Below are 15947 nucleotides of genomic sequence, written 5' to 3' on the forward strand. Positions count from 1 at the left end.
AGCTCATAGTGCCATGAGTTGACTCATGAGTCGACTCATGCACTTCAAACCTTCATAACTTCAAAAATATAAGTCCAAATACAATGAAATTTTCACCAATAGTTTACAAATCATTTGTTCTATCAAATGATACTATCAAATCAGAATTTTAATGAAATTATGATTTTGCCCTTGAAGAGCATAAGGACTTTTTCATTTTAAGATTATTTGTATCCCTTCAATCTGCTTTGTAATCATCAAAATCAATCTAGGAGCAACAATCTCCCCCTTTTTGATGATGACAAAATATTTGAACAAAAATATTTATGTTAATGCATTAATTTCAAAAGAATCCATTATAGGTGTATATGCTTGAAAAGAGTATGATTCTTTTGGCATGTAATATAAATGCAAAAATAGTTTGTCCATTTTCTTAAAGATTTGAAAAGGGTATTAGATCATTTTGAGTTTAAGATATATCAGAGCAAGAGAAGAGAAATAAATTTTGCAATGTATCAGAGCAAGAAAAATAATTTTTTACAATGTTATCAGAAAAGATTTTACAATGTATCAGAGCAAGAAAATTTTATAATATATCAGAGAAAATTTCACACTGTATTAGAGCAAATGTCAGAGAAAATTTCACACTGTATCAGAGCAAATGTCAGAGAAAATTTCACACTGTATCAGAGCAAATGTTATAATATATCAGAGAAACTTTCACACTGTATCAGATTAAATTTTATCATGTATCAGAGCAAGTTAAAAGAAATTGTAGGGTGTATCAGAGTAAAACAAATTTCTTAAGATGTATCAAGGTGAATAAAATTTCAAAAGATGTATCAGAGCAAGTTTAAAAAAAATACTTATTTGCATTGTACTTATGATTTTGCTTTTGATGGATGGCTTTTTGTTTAATTTCTGTCTGATACCAAATTTCGATACCAAATTTTTCAAAGTTTTGTTTAATTTCTCCAATATTTGTTTCCCAATATTTTTTTTTAATCTTCCAATTTTTGTTTAATTTCTCAAGTTTGGTTTAATTTCTCAAGTTTGGTTTAATCTTCCAATTCTTGTTTTTGTTTAATTTCTCCCCCTTTTTCTCATAATTTAGGGTTTTGCTTTTTGTTTAATTTCAATTTTTGTTTTTATTTAATTTCTCTCCCTTTTTGACATCATCAAACATAGTTAACTCTTCCTTTTTTTTTTTTTTTGAAATATTCTTTAATTTCTTCCCCTTTAGAGTTTTTCACAGATGTTTGCTCCCCCTTAATATAGCAATTATCAACAGCAAACAACAACAAAGAGAAGACAATTTTTCCACAAGAAGAATATATATAACCAAAATATGATCAATATCATTACAAAAGGTAGAAATATAAGTGAAAAATGATTCCATTAAAAACATAATTGTTTCAATACATAGTTTAAAAATAAAATTCAACCAGCTAATTGTCAATACATGGCCCCAAGGTATAGATCCTAGAACAAGATACTAACACCTAGGATCTAGTAAAGATCAAGATAAGTCAATGATCGGAGTCATCAGAGATAGGGTGAGGAGATGATGGATCAGAAGTGCATCCTCTACCCCGTCTGCCTCTGCCACTAGTGGAGGTGCTGGCACGAGCAGGAGAGCGAGATGAACTGGGTGGCTGAGAACGCTGAGATGCTAGGGCTGATACCATGAGTCTGATAGAATCAAGTACGTTCAGTGCTCTGGAAACAGATTGAAGTAGAGCAGTGAACTAGGTGGTAGCATGCTCACTCGATCCTCGGATCTCTTTCCTCAGTAATTCAAATCCACCTTCTAGTGCTCCTCTGAGCCTGCCAGCCTCTGTAGTGAGGTCTGTGACCTCAATAGTAGACTCCTGTGGCTGGGGATGGGCCAATACAAGGACTTGCCCCTGTAAGTCAAGAACTCTGCCAGTCAGTCTCCAGACTGTGTCCTCAAGCTGCTGTATTCTGATGGACTGATCTGAAATCATCTGAAACACAGTGGAGATATGGGGAGTAATGGTCTGATCAGAAGAGGTAGCTCCAGGTGCAAAAGAAGTACTATTCCACTGACTAGACAGCAAAGAAGCCACACGCTGAGATATATGCTCGATCTGATCGTCAGCCAGTCTGAACTCTGAATGAGGTGCTCTGCTCTCTGGCTGATACACTGGTGTGGGCATCCTAGTAAACTCTGAAGGGCCAGCCTCAATATCAGGAATGAACTGGGTATCTGGTGAAGCTGCCCTGAAGTCATGTACAGGAGAAGATGGACCTTCTTCTTCTACTCTGCCTTCAGCTCTTTCCTCAACTCTCTCCTCAGCTCTTTCTTCAGAGCCCTTGATCCAACCACCAACAGTCTTTGTAATTTCCATTCGGTGCAGGCTGTGTTGGTTGAAAGTGTCCACATGTGAGAGCTTGGTAGGTGCCTCCCCCTCACAGCTAACTCCAAACCTCCTAAATACTCTAGTAAGGGCCATACCATAAGGCAAGTGTGCCTTGGATCTATTCAAAGTTTCTCTCATGGCCTCTATCATAAGTGCAGGGAGGTTCAGGGGGGTCTGAGTGATGATATGAAACATGACACATACATCTCTGCCAGATAGTAAGTCATGTCTACCACTCCTAGGAAAGAAGAGTTTTGTTACAATCTGATGCAGGACCCTCATCTCAATGGATAATAGCTTTGCTTCCAATTTGTTTAAACTTCCTGAAAAAGCTTCTCCTAAGATAATTCTGATCCCTTCTTCTTTAATTGGGAGTTCCATATATGAGTATCCTTCACTAGGCAACTGAAGTATTTCTCCCAATATCCTAGAATCCAAGCATATGTCAATCCCCTTTACAGTTGAAGTCACTGACCCATTTCCATAATTTAGGTTCTGGTAGAACTCTCTAACTAGATCAACATAGGTGACTTCCTTAAGGGAGCGTTCCCATCCTTGATTTTTGATCTTGGTAGCAAAAGTAAAGCCTTCTTTCTCAAAGAACCGAAAATCTATATTTTTCCCGGTTTCTACTTTTCTATCAGAAAGAGGATTTACACTGAGGCTTATGGAGGATTGAGAGGGACCTTGAGCAGGTACTGAAACTGGAGTGGGAACACTGGAAGACTGAACATGCCTTTTCTTTCGGACAATTTCCTCAGGCTCACGGATTGATTTCCTTCTTTGGGGAAGTTTCATCTTTGGAGCCATATCCACTAAAGTAGCAGACAAGAAGACTTGAATTGAGTGGAGGAGGGATCACAAGAGAGTGACGAAGGTTTTTGGTGGAGAAAAGAAGTGAATTTTGGAAGTTTGGTAAAGTTCTAGGGCACGTTCCAACCGCGCCAAGCAAAGCGAGAAAGCACAGAAAATCCTTTTGAAAGAGGCGATTTTTGGTGGAGAGGAGGAGGGAGAATTGCCTCAAAATTGATCCTTGGATTTGGAGCAAGAAGAGTTGGAGAAGACGGCTTTTGGAAGAAGAACGATGGGAAGATGAGTCATCTCACGAACAGGGTTTCAGTATAAAAACAATGAACCCGTTGAAAGTTAGTGGGATTTACAAGTTTGCCATTGAGTCGACTCATAGGAGTCGACTCATGAAGTTCAGAAAATCAGGAAAAATGTGAATAAATTCTAGAAAAATTTGAAATTTTGAGTGAAGGAATTTTGCTCAATGATAAGTTTTTAGAATGATAAACTTGAGCTTTTGGGACCAGGGTAGATGTTGGAAATTGAGCTCTAAGAATATTTGACATCAATTCTTGGAAATTGAGAGAAGTTTAGGCATATGGATCTAGAATTCCTAGATTTCTCCTAATTTCACAGAATCTATCCTCACTAAGGGCCTTTGTAAAGATATCAGCTAATTGACTATCAGTGCAAACATATTCAAGAATTATATTTTTGTTTTGAACATGTTCTCTTATGAAGTGATGTCTTATTTCAATATGTTTAGATCTTGAGTGTTGAATTGGATTTTTAGATAGATTTATGGCACTTGTGTTGTCACATCTTATTGGTGTTTCATTAAGTTTGATTCCAAAATCTTCGAGTTGTTGCTTAATCCATAAGATTTGAGCACAACAACTTCCGGCTGCAATGTATTCGGCCTCAGTCGTAGACAGTGCCACCGAATTTTATTTCTTGCTAAACCATGAGATTAGGTTAACTCCAAGAAATTGACAAGTTCCACTTGTGCTTTTTCTATCTAATTTACATCCAGCAAAATCAGCATCTGAATATCCTAATAAATTAATTTGTGAGTCCTTAGAGTACCATAACCCTAGAGTTTGAGTACCATTTAAGTATCTAAAGATTCTTTTAACAGCATTCAAATGAGATTCTTTAGGATTAGATTGATATCTAGCACATAAGCAAACACTAAACATGATATCAGACCTACTTGCAGTTAAATATAATAATGAGCCAATCATACCTCTATAGTATTTTAAGTCTACACATTTACCTTCATCATCCTTGTCAAGCTTACATGAGAGACTCATTGGTGTGCCAATTGGTTTGCAGTTCTCCATTCCAAATCTTTTGAGTAGTTCCTTGGTGTACTTGCTTTGGGTGATGGAGATTTCGTCTTTTGATTGTTTGATTTGGAGTCCGAGGAAGAAGGTGAGTGCTCCCATCATGCTCATCTCGAACTCTCCCTGCATAAGCTTAGCAAAGTCTTGACAAAGGGATTCATTAGTAGACCCAAAAATTATGTCATCAACATAAATTTGTATAATTAGCATATCATTTTGATTTCTTTTAATAAATAGGGTTGTATCTACATTGCCTCTTGAAAAACCATTATTTAGTAGAAATTTGCTTAGCCTTTCATACCATGCTCTAGGTGCTTGTTTTAGACCATATAAAGCTTTATTTAATCTAAAGACATGATTGAGAAAAGCATGATTTTCAAATCCAGGGGGTTGTTCTACATATACTTCTTCAGAAATATATCCATTTAAAAATATACTTTTAACATCCATTTGAAATAGTTTGAATTTCATAAGGCAAGCATAAGCAAGTAGAAGTCTAATGGCTTCTAATCTAGCAACAGGTGCAAAGGTTTCATCAAAATCAATTCCTTCTTCTTGATTATATCCCTTAGCAACCAGTCTTGTTTTATTTCTAATTATATTTCCATGCTCATCTAATTTGTTTCTAAAGACCCATTTTGTGCCAATTATTGAATAATCTTTAGGTCTTGTTACTAAGGTCCAAACATTATTTCTTTCAAATTGATTAAGTTCTTCTTGCATAGCATTAATCCAGTTATGATCATTTTCAGCTTCTTCAAAAGTTTTAGGTTCAAGTTGAGATACAAATGCACAATGATTAAGTACATCTCTAAGTGAAGAACGGGTTTTTACCCCATGCATAGGATCACCAATTATTAACTCCTTAGGGTGGTTGTGAACATACCTCCATTCCTTGGGTAGGTCATTTGTACCTTGAGGTTGTTCTTGAATTTCTTCACCTCTTTCATTTTGTTCGTCTTCTTGATCCTTGTCTTTTGGAGTTGCTGAGTCTTTCAGAGTGATCTCCTTCATACCTTCTATTAGTGGCTCTGCATCATCAACACCCTCATTCTTCCTTAAAGGAAGATCGTTAGATTCATCAAAACAACATGTATGGACTCCTCAACTACTAAAGTTCTTTTGTTGAACACTCTAAATGTTTTACTAGTGGAGGAGTAACCTAGAAAGATTGCTTCATCTAATTTTGCATCAAATTTACCAAGTTTTTCTTTGCCATTATTTAATACAAAACATCGGCAACCAAAAACATGAAAATATGCAATATTTGGTTTTCTTCCTTTCCAAAGTTCATAGGGGGTTTTCTTTAAAAAATGTCTAATTAAAGCACGATTTAAAATGTAACATGCTATGTTAATAGCTTCTGCCCAAAAATATCTTGGAAGGTTGCTTTCACAAAGCATGGTACGGGCTATTTCTTCTAAGGTTCTGTTTTTCCTTTCAACTACCCCATTCTGTTGGGGTGTCCTAGGAGCAGAGAAGTTATGGCCAATTCTATTTTCATCACAAAAATTTTCAAAGTCATGATTTTCAAATTCTGTTCCATGATCACTTCTAATATTTTGAATTGAAAACCCTTTTTCATTAGTGACTTTTCGATGAAATTTAGTGAAAATTTGAAAAGTTTCATTTTTGTGAGCTAAAAAGAAAACCCAAGTAAAACGAGAGTAATCATCTATTATTACAAATCCATATCATTTTCCTCCTAGACTAGTGGTTCTAGTTGGTCCAAATAAATCCATATGTAAGAGCTCTAAAGGTCTAGAAGTTGAAACAGTATTTTTGGATTTAAATGATATTCTAGTTTGTTTACCTAATTGGCATGCATCACAAATTCTATCCTTTTCAAAATTCAGTTTTGGCAAACCGAGAACTAAATCCTTTTTAATTAATTTTGAGAGAGAATGCATGCTAATGTGTGCAAGTCTACGATACCACAGCCAACTAGTCTCATTTACTTTAGCATTTAAGGAAACTAGGCATTGCATGTCTAATTTAGTTAAATCATTCAAGTCTACCATATAAACATTGCCATGCCTATGTCCTATAAATTTAATGCCATCGTTAATAGGACTCGTCACAATGCAAACAGATGATTCAAAACTTACTTTATACCCTTTATCACAGAATTGACTAATGCTAAGTAAGTTATGCTTTAAACCTTTAACTAATAAAACATTCTCAATGTATTTGGAGGGAGTGATACCAATGTTACCTATCCCGATGATCTTTCCTTTGCCATTATCTCCAAAGGTGACCATCCCTCCATCCTTAGCATCAAGCGTGATGAATTGTGATTCATCACCAGTCATGTGTCTCGAGCATCCGCTGTCAAGATACCATTTCCTGTTTCCTTCTTGGGATGCTAGACACACCTGCAAGCAAAGGTCACGTTTCTGTCTTAGGTACCCAAGCTTTCTTGGGTCCTTTCAGGTTAGTCAGAATGGTTCCTTTTGGAACCCATATTTTCTTTGTGTTTGCATATTTGTTAATAAGACATGTGTATGATTTATGTCCTATTCTTCCATATTTAAAATAAGTAATATTTGTAGACTTGTTACTTGAATAATTTACATAAATATCCTTCAGAAATTTTTGTTTCTTCAGGGGTTTATAACCAAGTCCAGCCTTATCATATATAGCTTTCTGATTTTCAAGGATCATATTTAGTTTGTTTGAACTTAAGGTGAACTTATCTACTATAGATTTCAGCTTGTTCATTTCATCCTTTAAGTTTTGATTTTCTTGAATCAAGGTGAATTTTTCAATTGAAAGATTTTCAGCTTGTTTCACTAAGGACTGATTTTCCAATTTCAGCTCTTTGTTTTTCTTCCCTAGTTTCTTTAATTCATCAATTGAATCATAGAATGCTTCATGCAATTCTTCAAAAGTAAATTCACTAGTGGATTCAGAAGTTACCTCATTTTCATGTGCCATCAGGCACAGGTTGGCTTGTTCTGTTGAGGTTTCCTCGTCAGAGCTTGAGTCATCACTCGCACTCCAGGTCGCCATCATTGCCTTCTTTTTGAACTTCTTTGGACCTTTCTTCAATTGTGGATATTCGGATCTGAAATGTCCTGGCTTCTTGCACTCGTAGCATATAGGGGGTTGATCTTTCTCCTTTTCTTTGCTTTGATCCCCTTTTGTGAATTTCTTTCTCATTCCCTGTTTCCTTTTTCTTAGAAACTTCTTAAATTTTCGGGTGATGAGAGCCATCTCTTCATCCTGATCTTCATCTTCAGAGTCATCCGTTTCATAATCAAGCGAAGTTGTGGATTTGAGGGCAATGGTTCTTTTCTTTTTGACTTCATCCTCTTGATGTTGCTTCATGCTAAGTTCATGAGTCATCAAGGATCCAAGAAGCTCTTCTAGAGGTAGAGTGTTCAAGTCCTTTGCTTCTTGGATGGCAGTCACCTTGGCTTCCCAAGTTCTTGGCAGTGACCTGAGAATCTTCCTTACAAGTTCACTGTTAGTATAAGATTTGCCAAGACTCTTTAAACCATTGATTATATCAGTAAAATGAGTAAACATAGCAGTTATGGACTCATCATGCTCTATTTTGAACAATTCATATTTATGTACAAGCATGTTTATTTTAGACTCTTTTACTTGATTTGTTCCCTCATGGGTGACTTCTAACCTATCCCATATTTCTTTAGCAGATGCACAAGTAGAAATGCGATTGAATTCACTAGCATCTAGTGCACAATAAAGAACATTCATGGCTTTGGCATTTAATTGTGCCAATTTCTTGTCAACCTCATCCCATTCTTTCTCGGGTTTGGTTGACTCCTCACCATCTATAATCTTGGTGGGTGTGTGAGGACCATTCACTATGATACTCCACATATCATAGTCGAGTGCTTGTATGAAAATCTTCATCCGAGCTTTCCAATAGGTATAATTAGACCCATTGAAAAGTGGAGGTCGGTTTGTTGATTGCCCCTCGGCTAGAGAAGTACCAACATGGGTTGCCATAGATCTTTGGCTCTTTGATTATTAGATCAAAGAAGGGCTAGAGCACCGGCTCTGATACCACTTGTTGCTCAGCTATGCAACCCAAGAGGGGGGGTGAATTGATTTTCTAAAAATTTTAAGCCCAACAGATTACTTATGAAGAACAAAACAAAGACTTTAATTCAATATTAATTACCTAAAGCAGGAATGCAAGAATATAATAAAGAAATAAAGTGAAGCGATAAAGCACACCACAAACACAAGGATTTATAGTGGTTCGGTGCTAACCTTGCACCTACATCCACTCCCCAAGATCCTACTTGGGAATTTCAATCCACTATCCTTTGTATTCAACCCGAATACAAAACGTCGGAAACTCCGACACTAGCTATCCCAAGCTAGATCACTTGTTTTTCGGGTACAAGTAAACCCAAAACACTCTGATTTCAGGTTCGGATCAACCTTTCCTTGTTTTAGAAATCCTTCAAAAATAAGAACAAAAACTCACAAAGAGTTAGAAAATTTTGAGCACAGATTAATACAATAACAGCTCCTTAAATGAGCGAATATAACAATAAAAGCTTTACTCAAATGAAGAACCCCTTTTTCGGATTTTCTCAAAGTGGATGAACGCTTGAATGCTTGAGAAGAGGTTGATTGTTGATTGAAGATCTCTTGAAAGCTTTGAACGATCTCTAGACCAAGGTAGAAACAATAAGCTTGAAAGATTCTCTCCTTGAAAGATCTTGCTTTTCTCTTTCACAATCTCTCTGGTATATTGTGGATCCTCTCTCTTTTTCTTTTTGGATTTTTCATTGATCTCAGGCTTTTTCTTGCAGATTTCGGATCCTCTCTTCTGTTCTTCTCGTTTTTGATTTCACGTTTGATCCGCTATTTAATCTATAATTTCTTTCACCATTTTAAGCATTTTGTAGCATTAGAAGCAAGAGAAAACAATTTAGGTAGATAAAGAGCCGTTAGAGCAATTTTAGGAAGCATAAATGGCAATTAAAACGGGCAAAAAAATAGCCGTTGCTGACATTTTCCGTCGCAGGGGTCGACTCATGAGTCGACTCATGCATCAGGAGTCGACTCATGAGTCGACTTCTGTTGCACAGACCAGAAGGTCTGATTTCTAGATTTTTCGGCTCAAATCAGCAGAGGTCGACTCATGAGTCGACTCATGCCTTGTGGGTCGACTCATGAGTCGACTCACAGGTCATGCCAAGTCAAAAATCCAGCGTGCCATGGGAATTTTTTGCGTGCCATTCAGCTCATAGTGCCATGAGTTGACTCATGAGTCGACTCATGCACTTCAAACCTTCATAACTTCAAAAATATAAGTCCAAATACAATGAAATTTTCACCAATAGTTTACAAATCATTTGTTCTATCAAATGATACTATCAAATCAGGATTTTAGTGAAATTATGATTTTGCCCTTGAAGAGCATAAGGATTTTTTTATTTTAAGATTATTTGTATCCCTTCAATCTGCTTTGTAATCATCAAAATCAATCTAGGAGCAACACCTCTTCAGCACAGTGTCTATGTACTTGGACTGGGATAACCCAAGCATCCTTTTAGATCTATCCCTATAGATCTTCATCCCTAGGATGTAGGATGCTTCACCCAAGTCCTTCATGGAGAACTGTGATGACAACCAAACTTTTATTCCCTGTAGTGCGGGGATGTCATTCCCGATTAAGAGAATGTTATCCACGTACAAGACAAGGAATACCACAACTGGACCATTTGCCCATTTATAGATGCAGGGCTCTTCTCCATTCTTAATGAAGCCATACATTTTGATCACCTTATCAAAATGCATGTTCCAACTCCGAGAAGCTTGCTTCAGTCCATAAATGGATCTCTGAAGCTTGCACACCTTGGACTCATCTGTGGATGTAAACCCCTCAGGTTGTATCATATACACCTCTTTAGTCAGCTCTCTATTCAGGAAAGCTGTCTTTACATCCATCTGTCAGATCTCATAATCCAGATGGACAGCTATTGCAAGCATTATCCGAATGGATTTGAGCATTGCCATTGGAAAAAATGTCTCGTCATAGTCAATACCATAACGTTGACGATACCCCTTGGCGACCAGACGGGCTTTATAGGTCTCCACCTTTCCGTCTGTGCCCCTCTTCCTTTTGAAGACCCATTTACACCCAATGGGTTTAACCCCTTCAGGTGGATCAACCAATGTCCATACATCGTTGACCTTCATGGACTCCATTTCGGATTTCATGGCTTCAAGCCATTTCTCGAAATCAGGTCTCTGTATTGCATCCATATAGGTGATCGGATCCTCATTATTCTCATCAAGTTCGATGGGATCACCGTCCCGGACTAAGAAACCATAGTATTTGTCCGGCTAATGCGGTACTCTATCGGATCGCCTTAATGGTGCAGGTATATTGGACTTCGGATCTGATCTAATCATATCCGACTCAGGTTCAGCTATTGGTGTCGGTCCTTCTATCTGTTGAACTTCATCAAGTTCAACCTTAGAGGCAACGGTTCCTTCACCAAGGAACTCCTTTTCTAAAAAGATTGCCTTAAGGCTGACGAACACCTTTTGTTCATCAGCATGGTAGAAAAAATATCCTTTTGTCTCTTTGGGATACCCTATGAATGAGCATTTGTCAGACCTAGGTCCAAGTTTGTCTGTGACTAATCGTTTGACATAGGCCGGGCACCCCCAGACCCTAAGGTGTGAAAGTGCTGGCTTACGTCCCGTCCATATCTCATATGGAGTCTTAATTACAGACTTACTTGGAACCCTATTTAACAGATAACAAGCCGATTCGAGTGCATATCCCCAGAAGGATATCGACAAGCTAGCAAAACCCATCATGGATCGGACCATGTCTAACAGAGTCTGATTCCTCCTTTCAAACACACCATTATGCTGTGGTGTTCCTAGAGGAGTCCGTTGGGAGAGAATCCCATTCTCTCCTAGATATGTGAAAAATTTACTAGAAAGGTATTCTCCTCCTCGATCAGATTGAAGAGTTTTAATACTCTTCCCAGTTTATTTTTCTACTTCACTTCGGAATCATTTGAACATTTCAAATGAATCTGACTTATGTTTCATCAGATAGACATATCCATATCGGGATAGGTCATCTGTGAAAGTTATGAAGTAGAAATATCCACCTCTAGCACTGGTGCTTATGGGCCTGCAAACATCAGTATGTACTAGGCCCAAGAGCTCAGTAGCTCTCTCACCTTTTTCAGTAAAAGGTGACTTGGTCATTTTATCAAGAAGACAGGACTCACAGGTTAGAAGTGATTCACAATCACTGACTTCGAAGATTTCCTCTTGAGTCAACCTGTTTATTCTGTTCTTGTTTATATGACCTAGCCTATAGTGCCATAAGTAGATATCTGACACACTATCTAATCTAGGGTGCTTGCCAGTTGAATAGACTCTTATCGGGCTTGTTCTTTTTGGTCTGGCTCTGCACTGATGTCCCAGCCTGAACTTGCACCTTCTTCACTTTCTTCTTCTTGTTCTTCTTTCCTTTCTCAAAAGGTCGAGAACCAGAAGACGAACCTCCCACTAAGTTCATCGACTCCTTGTAAAGTTGGTGATCCTTCTCAAAGTTCTGAAGCAACCCCAGTAACCCGTGGTAGTTCTCTTCAGGCTTTGTCATTCTATAATGAGTGAGGAATGGGAGATAAGACTTGGGCAGCGAGTTCAGTATTGCATCTTTCCCAAGCTGCTCATGCAAGGGAAAGCCGAGCTTGCTCAATCTTTCCATCAGCTCGATCATGTACAATACATGATCAGTGACAGAGGCACCATCCCGTATTTTGGCGTTGAAGATGGCACAACTAGTCTTGTGCCTCTCTACGTCATCGGGTGTGCCAAAGGTATCCTCCAACACTTGAAGCATGTCCTTTGGCTGAGCCGTCTCGAATCTGCGACTGAACTCGTCGCTCATGATAGCTAGCATGATATAGTGCACCGTGGTCCGGTCACTGAGCCACTTCTGGTAAGTGTCTCTGACTGTTCCACGTGCATTGACAGCTGGCTCCTCAGGTGCAGGATCCATTATCACATATAAGATCCGTTCATGCTCCAGGACTATCTTCAACTTTCGGTACCAGCTACCGAAGTTGGGTCCCACCAACTTATCATTGTCCAACAATGATCGGAGCGATTGGGAAGTGGCCATATTTATACAAAGGAGAACCATAACCTAATTAGTAATTGATTCATTAAAATTAAAGATTTAGACTTTAATCAAAAGATTTCTCCCACTATTTTATTCGAATTGGTAGCCTCTACCTCCAATTCGAGGAATTACCCTAATTCCTTAGTGGGTACTAGAATCCACTTAGACTGCACACAAGCCCAACTTTGGTTGGCCAACCCATGTACATCTAAGGGTAGGTTCATAACCAATTGTTTCTCTAAACAATTTCTAGTAATTTTAATTTTGCCCCAGAAACCTAATCAGTAGGCTTTGGCCTCCACTGTAAGGATCCAGTTAGGTCCAACCATTAACATGATCATACTTGGTGTATCTAACCAACGAATGATTAAGCCCAACTTTGGTTGGCTCACCTAACCACCATTAGAGAGACACTTCCAAGTCGTCATATGATGAGTGATAATTCCATTAGTCAACAAGCACCAGGCCTTTGGGTCTGCAATGATTATTGAGTTAATGGACTCATTATCAAACACCTTAATGGGAGGCTATGACTCAGTTATCTCCATAACTTTATCATTTTAAGGACCTAATAATTTTAGAAGATTTAAATAATTTAGAGAATGAGGTCAGATGAACCAGCTTATCATGATCCTCCCACTGGCTTCACCAAGTCAGCTTAAGGAAGACCATTAAAAGGGCTGGTCTAGGAGCACCTAAATCAGTCACACTGATTTACCTAGCTGACATGGGTCAGCTCGAATAGTCAAGTGATCCGATCAAAACATAATTTCACCAAGAGGCCAGGTAAGTTCGATCAGTGGGAGGGTCTGCCAAAGCTTGTCTTAGACACCATCAGAAATAGCCAGGTAAGCGGGCTCCCAATTAAAAACCACCGGTCTGGTTTACCTTAGACACCAACTGGTTTAATTAGTTTCAATTAGATCAACCTAACAGTTCGTGCTAGACCACTTAGCCAAGAATCAAGTCCATTTGATTCTCGTTAAAGACATGGACTTAACCAACTACAACTATTGTAATTGATCTAGAGAATCCTTGACCTAATCTAAGACAACAATTGATTAGATTTAGTCAATTCTCTAATTAAGTCCATCTTTAATCTAACCATAGGTCTAACCCAATTAATGGACCTAATTCTCACTAACCCGTTAACCCAATGTGTTATGATTTGTGTCTTAGGTTCTTCAATTCACAATCCTAGAACCTAATCAAACAACTTCTTAATTCTTAATTAAGTTTTGGGCTGAGGGTTGGGTTTGACTTTTCAAAAAATAATTTTCATATATGTAAAATAATTTTACAATATGATTCTACCAACCATATTGCATGTTTGATTCATAATCAAGATACAAGTGAAATAAACATGAAACTACTTTAGATCTAATCTAAACAGGTTCATGTAATTGAAACAATTTCAATTTTAAATAATTTCTTTGCACAAAAATTATTAACAAAGAGATTTTATTTTAGATTTAAATATATTTTAAATCTAATAAATTATAAATTTAATCTAGATCATATCTAACAAATTTATGATTAAAGCTAGATCTACACAAACTAGGACAACCTTTGCACTGTAAGGGGTAAACCTTACAGCAGGACAACCTTACAGTTTGTGATTGATCTAAAATTTTAATTTTAGATTTAATAATCAGATTATAAATTAGATCTAATCTAAAAAATAATCTAAGCATGTATAAATAATCATGTAATAAAGAACCTATGCTCTGATACCAATTGTAGGAACCATATCTAGGGTTTCAGGGTTAGATCTTGAAATTTTTTCAAGATCATACAGCGGAAGACTAAAATAAATCAAAATTTATTTTTTAAAATCAGAGAATCCCTAGATCTAAGATACTATTACATGATTATTACATAGCATTAAATCAAAAATTAAAATATATAAGTATAGCATGAACTACATGTTGATCATATCAACATGTTTCTATACCATATCTAATGTATGTATTAAACAATAGATCAGATCTATTACCTTACAAGTTGGACGTTCTAACCTTGCTGATCTGGGCTTGAGGATGATGTTGCAAGCCGCACATGCGTCTAGCCTCTAGGAGTCATCCACATGAGCCCACGAATCTCGATCAGAAGTCCTGCTTCAGGAAATCAGCACAGTATGCTAGTACTGCGCTGATCCTTCTTTGATGGTTGATCAGGTGCCTCCTTCTTCTTGATTTGGACTCTTCCAAAGATGGAAAGTAGAAGAAGGAGTTTTAGATCTGAGACACTCTTAGAAAACTCAAGATGGAGGGAGGAAAGATATGAAAACTAAAAAACCCTAGAAGAAAACCCTCTTCTTCTTCACGTTTTTCTCTCTAGACACCCTAACTTGCATCTTTTATATCTCCACGACCCAAAGGTATTTCTCTCTGATTTTTGGATGGCATAAAGATCTCTCAAATATCTGTCTTCTCCTAAACTTTCATAAATAAACTCATTTTATATAATGAGATATGATAGAGTCCTTGTCTAGGTCAAATACCTAGTCAAGGCTTATCCAAACATGGCAAGTTAAAGGGCGCCCAACTCTTGAGCACCTCCTCCATATTTTTGTACATAGATCACTAGAAAAGGATGCACAATATATACCTTAAAATTCATAAAAAGTCCAAAAAAAATTTGGATAAATTTGGTGTAAAATTGAAAGAGATTTGGATTTCTAAAACTCTATCTCATAGAATTCGAAATCCAAACTTATTCCTTTTTGAGTTGATCCAAACCACCTTCCATGTAAGAAAGAAGAGAGAAAACCTTTTGTGAACGTGGGAGAGACCTGGGAGAGGACTTTTGTCACACAAAATAAGTGAAGATTGGCGTTGAATAAGACAGAGGGCGTGGGGAAGGCTTATGTGGCGCAAGGTGGAATCCCAGTCTTACTAGGATTCTATCTTATGACTTGTTTTAATTTGGTTTTCCAAACCAAATCAAACCAAAATTAGATCAATCTAATTAAAATAGGTCTTAACCCAATTAAAAACCTAATTTAATCAGATTAAATTAGATTTAAATCTGATTTAATTTTCTAATCAAATTAGAAATTAGATTGACCCAAGTCCTAGTTGAACTAGGACTAGTTTTTCCTTGCACTTGGCTTATCCAATAAACCAATTGAACTTGATCCAATCAAGCTCAAAATAAATTTAATTAAATTATATTTAATTAGACTTAATCTCAATCCATTGGCTTAATCAAATTAAGCCAATTAGCAATCGATTTGCTAATCGATCCTCCTGCAATACTTGCACTGGGTTAAATGTCAATCGTATTGATCATTTAACCCTA

This window comes from Elaeis guineensis, chromosome 12, assembly GCF_000442705.2.
Source record: "Elaeis guineensis isolate ETL-2024a chromosome 12, EG11, whole genome shotgun sequence".
Taxonomy (NCBI): domain Eukaryota; kingdom Viridiplantae; phylum Streptophyta; class Magnoliopsida; order Arecales; family Arecaceae; genus Elaeis; species Elaeis guineensis.